We start from the raw sequence: 6,686 nt of genomic DNA, 5'->3' as shown, positions 1-6,686 counted from the left end.
TTATTTATTTAGCATGTCTGGCTAATTTGCCTAGGTATCGGTATGTAAAGTAAGCAGAATAAGGGATCAAGACTGAGTCGGTCTATCTAAACTTAAAATCAAAATCAATCTTTTTACGGTCTCAACTTACAGGTTTAATAACAAGATTTTTTATAAAAGTAAAAGACATAAAGAAGTTAAAATCAATAGAGCGAGAGTTTGAGATTTTAACTGGACAGTGTAAGTTAGGCATTAATTCTAGATCAGGGCGAGAGCAAGTTTTAGAGTTAATTAAATTCTGACCTTTTCCAAAAAGTATTTTTAAAGATTGAATGTGAGGACGAGAGTTAAGCATTTGGATTTAATTATATAACCTAAGTCAACAGAGCGAGAGTTTGAGATAAGGGTGTTTAAAACGGTCAGTATTTTCTTAAAAAGAGTTTCTGCAACTTTATTGCTTTCAAAATATGGTTTTTGACTTAATTATAAGTGACAGCAACATTAATATAAAATCATGGTTTATTCAACAGAGCGAGAGTTTGAGATAGAACCTTTAACCAATAAAGTTAACCGAAACGATTCATTTTAAAACCAAGAAACCGACAAAGACTTGATTCCCTAGTTTTGACGAACTACATACCGATATCCGTTTTATTAATATTTAATCTAGATATTAGTTTAGCTCTTAGTTTTTTCCCAAACAATCAAACATTTTCACCTTAGATTTACGTAGTAACCTTAGATAACGGTATATCGATTCATAAGTCCCTGTGGGATCGATATCTTTTAAAACTACGCGATAGAACTGTGCACTTGCAGTTTGTATCCCATTCTCGACTCACCCAGTTGAGCGATCAAGTTTTTGGCGCCGTTGCCGGGGACTTTTATTCAATCGATATCGTAACTCTTCCGTTACGCTGTAGAGACTAAGGTTTCTTTTCCTTCTATTTTTTTTCTTTCGTTGATTTGTATGCCACACACTCGCTCTCAAGGCGAACCGCTCTATTTACGAATCAACGATATCGAACTATATCTCCGAGTCTTACGACGAATTCGGGAATATCGTGCTGAAAACAATCTCCCTCCTATAGACCTTCCTGATCTCAAAGATTTTCCTTCTTTAACCGAGATGGCAGAACCAGCTCGTGCTCTTAGAGATTACGCCGCTCCATCGCAAGATGAACCGCATTCAAGTATTGCTCCGCCCGCAATCGAAGCAAACAACTTTGAACTTAAACCTTCGTTGTTGCAGGCTGTGCAACAGAACCAATTCTCTGGAAATCTTACCGAAGATCCAAACCTTCATTTATCCGTATTTGTCCAATACGCTGATACTGTTAAAGCTAATGGCGTCACTTCAGAGGCAATTCGACTTCGTCTTTTTCCTTTCTCATTAAGAGATAGCGCTAGAAGATGGCTTCAATCTCTTCCTTCCAACTCAGTCACCACATGGAACGAGTTGAAGAAAGTTTTTCTTGCCCGATATTTTCCGCCAAGCAAAACAGCTATGTTAAGAGCCCAGATAAACGGATTTAAACAGAAAGACAACGAGTCTCTTTTCGAAGCATGGGAAAGATACAAAGACATGATGAGACTTTGCCCACACCATGGTTTGGAAGACTGGTTAGTAATTCACACATTTTATAATGGTCTCTTATACAATACAAGGTTAACAATAGACGCCGCTGCAGGTGGTGCACTAATGAACAAACCTTACGCTGATGCTTACCAGCTTATCGAGAGCATGGCCCAAAACCACTATCAGTGGGGAACCGAACGAACAACGGTGGAAAAACCTCAACCGAAAACTGGCATGTACGAGATAAGTAACCTTGATCACGTCAATGCAAAAGTGGATGCTTTGGTCCAGAAAATTGAAAGTTTAAACGTATCACCTCCAGCCGCCGTGGTTGCTATAACTCAGAATTGCGAGGTCTGTGGAATCCAAGGCCACACTCCTGCGGAATGTCAACTCTTGACTGGAATCCAAGCAGAGCAAGTAAACTATGCTCAAGGAAGCCCCTATTCGAATACCTATAACCCAAATTGGAAGAACCATCCAAACTTCTCATATAAGAGTAATAATGCTTTATACGCACCTGGACAGTCTCCAAATCAAGCCCCATCTATACCTCCGGGATATCAGAAACAGAATCCTAACAATAATACCCCTAGAAAATCCAACTTGGAAATCATGATGGAAAACTTTATAGCTTCCCAACAACAAACCAATAAAGATTTCTTAAACCAGAACATACACACTGGCGAACAACTTAAACAACTAGCAAGCAAAGTAGATGCCCTGGCTACCCATAACAAAATGCTGGAAACGCAAATATCTCAAGTAGCTCAACAACAAGCACCTACTGCTGCACCAACTGGTACATTCCCTGGACAGCCCCAACCCAATTCGAGAAGCCAAGCTCATGCAATTATATTGAGAAGTGGAACGGAAGTGGAAGGACCGTCTGACCCAAGGATAGAAAACCAAAACCTTAAGAAATCTACTGAGGAAAGTGAACCTAAGGAAAAGGAAGAGAGTAATAAGGAAACCCTAGAAAAGAAGGAACCTTATGTACCTCCACCACCTTACAAACCACCCATACCTTACCCTCAAAGGCTTGTTAAAACCAAAGATGTAGGCCAATTTAGAAAATTTGTTGATCTCCTTAAACAATTAAACGTTACAATTCCGTTTACCGAAGCTATTACGCAGATGCCCTCATATGCTAAATTCTTAAAAGAAATTCTTTCTAATAAAAGGAAACTTGAGGATAGCGAAACCGTTACACTCCCTGCCGAATGTAGCGCTATAATCCAAAACATGCCCCCTAAACTCAAGGATCCGGGTAGTTTCTCTATACCCTGTCACATAGGAAAATTTGTCATCGACAAAGCCTTATGCGATTTAGGAGCCGGAATTAGCGTTATGCCTTTATCCATATGTAAGAAACTGGAAATGGGAGAATTAAGACCGACCAAAATGTCTGTGCAATTAGCAGATCGTTCCATCAAATATCCTGTAGGAATCCTTGAAAACGTTCCCGTACGCATAGGTCAGTTTTACATTCCCACTGACTTCACAATTATGGACATTAGAGAAGATGATACGACACCTATTATACTAGGAAGACCATTCTTAGCAACTGCCGGTGCAATCATAGACGTAAAACGAGGACGACTCACCTTCGAAGTAGGCGAAGAGAAAATTGAATTCATTCTTTCCCAATTCTTGAAAGCACCTGCAATAGAAGATACATGTTACTTCATGGATATCATCGATGAATGCATAAAAGAAGCAGAGTCAGGAGAAGACAAATCATCAGACTATCTTCTAGAGGACAAATCTAAACAATGCCTAGCAATAACACCGGATCCTACGCAGTGTCTTAACAAACCAACCCCTGATTTGAAAACACTTCCCAAAAATCTGAGATATGAATTCCTAGACTTAGAACTTGAACGACCTGTGATAGTTAATGCAGATCTAGGAAGACTCGAAACAGAAAAACTCCTACATATCTTAAGAAAATATCCAACCGCACTAGGATACCACATCACCGATCTTAAAGGAATAAGCCCTTCTATTTGTATGCACCGCATCATGTTAGAAGAAGACTGTAAAACCTCTAGGGAACACCAGAGAAGACTAAATCCGATCCTAAGTGAGGTAGTAAAGAAAGAAATAACCAAGTTATTGGAAGCAGGTATTATATATCCTATATCTGATAGCAAATGGGTTAGTCCTGTACACGTTGTACCAAAGAAAGGAGGCATAACCGTTATTGAAAACGAAAAAGGAGAAACTATAACTAAACGAATCGAATCGGGATGGAGAATGTGCATTGATTATAGGAAACTAAACAAAGCAACCCGAAAAGATCATTTCCCTTTACCATTCATTGACCAAATGTTAGAACGATTAGCTAAACATTCACATTTCTGTTATTTAGACGGTTATTCAGGCTTCTTTCAAATACCAATTCACCCTGATGACCAAGAAAAGACAACATTCACATGCCCTTTTGGTACCTTCGCTTATAGACGAATGCCGTTTGGTCTGTGTAATGCCCCTGCAACTTTTCAAAGATGCATGATGGCAATATTCGCCGACTTTCTCGAAAACATCATGGAAGTATTTATGGATGACTTTTCTGTATACGGACAAAATTTCGAAGAATGCCTTGAAAACCTGGAAAGAGTTCTGGAGCGATGTGTAAAAGTAAATTTAGTACTTAATTGGGAAAAATGCCACTTTATGGTACAGGAAGGCATTGTTTTAGGACACATCATCTCGAACAGAGGAATTGAAGTAGACAAAGCCAAGATAGAGGTAATCGAAAATCTTCAACCCCCAAGAACTGTGAGAGAAGTACGAAGTTTTTTAGGACACGCCGGTTTTTACCGACGATTCATCAAAGACTTCTCTAAGATAACTAAACCCTTAACCGGACTGTTGATGAAAGATGCTGAATTCATATTCGACGATAACTGTTTAAAAGCATTTCAAACTCTTAAACAAGCATTGATCTCCGCACCCATTATGCAGACACCAGACTGGAATGAACCATTCGAAATAATGTGCGATGCCAGTGATTATGCTGTAGGTGCTATTTTAGGACAAAGAAAGAAAAAAAAGCTTCACGTTATATATTACGCTAGCAGAACCCTGGATGAAGCACAGATGAATTATGCCACAACCGAGAAAGAACTCCTAGCAGTGGTATTTGCGCTAGATAAATTTCGTTCTTACCTGGTAGGAGCCAAAATAATAGTTTACACTGATCACGCTGCTATCAGGTACCTTTTAACAAAAAAAGATGCTAAACCTAGACTCCTAAGATGGATCTTGTTACTACAAGAATTCGACTTAGAAATCAAGGACAAGAAAGGAACTGAAAACGTAGTAGCAGACCACCTCTCTAGACTTGAGAACCTTGAACCGGAAAGAACATCCATTAATGATGATTTCTCGTATGATAAACTCATAGCTACTTTGGAAGAGAACAACTCCGACATGCAAGTAGAAACCACCTTAGCTATATCTGTCACACCATGGTACGCTGATCTAGTCAATTATTTAGCTGCCGGAATAGTCCCACCTACTTTATCTTACTAGCAGAAGAAACGATTCTTCCACGACATAAAACACTATTACTGGGATGATCCCTTACTTTTCAAAAGAGGTCCCGATGGTATTTTCCGTCGATGTATACCCGAAGAAGAGGTAGAAAATATAATCCAACACTGTCACTCTGCGCCTTATGGTGGACACACAAGTACATCCAAGACCTGCTCTAAAATCCTACAAGCTGGCTTTTATTGGCCAACTATATGGAAGGACGTACATGCGGCTATTAAGGAGTGTGACAGATGTCAACGCACGGGAAACATATCTAGACGTGACGAGATGCCACAAAAAGGTATTTTGGAAGTAGAGATTTTTGACGTGTGGGGGATAGACTTCATGGGACCTTTCCCATCCTCTTTCGGTAACAAATACATACTCGTGGCAGTTGACTACGTATCAAAATGGATCGAAGCTATAGCTTCTCCAACAAATGACACCCGAGTAGTAACTAGACTCTTTAAAAATATAATATTTCCGAGATTTGGCATCCCAAGAATAGTAGTCAGTGATGGTGGATCACACTTTATATCCAAGGTACTCGAAAAACTACTACTTAAATATGGAGTGAGACATAGGATAGCAACACCTTACCACCCTCAAACCAGTGGACAAGTGGAAGTATCTAACAGAGAAATCAAGCAAATACTAGAAAAAACGGTCGCCACTTCAAGGAAAGATTGGTCATTGAAATTACCAGAAGCTTTGTGGGCATACCGAACTGCTTATAAAACTCCCATAGGGACGACCCCATTTAAGCTCATTTATGGAAAATCCTGTCACCTCCCGGTAGAATTAGAACATAAAGCCTATTGGGCTATTAGAAATTTAAATTTGAATTATAAAGCCGCCGGTGAAAAGAGAATCCTTGACATAAACGAATTAGAGGAACTCAGAAGAGACGCCTATGAAAATGCCAAAATCTATAAAGAAAGAACAAAACAATGGCATGACAAGCGTATATCAAGGAAAATCTTCAAGCAAGGCGACGCAGTACTTTTATTTAACTCTAGACTAAAGTTATTCCCGGGAAAACTACGATCCAGATGGTCAGGACCTTTTCATATCACTAAAATCTTTTCCAGTGGAGCGGTAGAAATAAAAGGACAATCTACAGAACCGTTCACCGTAAACGGGCAACGTCTGAAACATTATCACTATGCGGAAACCAACGAGGATTCGCAAATTCTACACTTAGACGAAACGCCCCCAGGACTCATAGACTATATTTAACAGTTTCTTTGTCGAGCTTGCGACATTTAAACAAAGCGCTTAATGGGAGACAACCCACAAATTAATTTGTTATTTCATTATTCTATTATTATTATCATTTCCCTATTTTTCTCTTAATTATTCTTTTAATTTCTATTTAGTATTCATTATTGATTTATTAAAATATATATATATATATATATATATATATATATATATATATATATATATATATATATATATATATATATATAATAATAATAATTCTTTTCTTCTTTCGGCATTTGGCCAAATCCTGACTTAAACTCATGTTTCTTTTCTCTAGCTAACACTAACCAGATGGGACATTCTGATCGTATGGGTATCA

General features: G+C 38.6%; 1 pseudogene; it reads right to left on the bottom strand.

Annotated features, from left to right (window-relative positions):
• Positions 1-1,493: 1,493 nt before the first annotated feature.
• On the bottom strand, positions 1,494-1,593 carry LOC127124379 (uncharacterized; annotated as a pseudogene).
• Between the last annotated feature and the right edge of the window lie 5,093 nt (positions 1,594-6,686).

The sequence above is a fragment of the Lathyrus oleraceus genome, chromosome 2, assembly GCF_024323335.1.
Source record: "Lathyrus oleraceus cultivar Zhongwan6 chromosome 2, CAAS_Psat_ZW6_1.0, whole genome shotgun sequence".
Lineage (NCBI taxonomy): Eukaryota > Viridiplantae > Streptophyta > Magnoliopsida > Fabales > Fabaceae > Lathyrus > Lathyrus oleraceus.
Note: the sequence above shows the minus strand (reverse complement) of the source record. Positions and strands in the feature narration are given on the sequence as shown.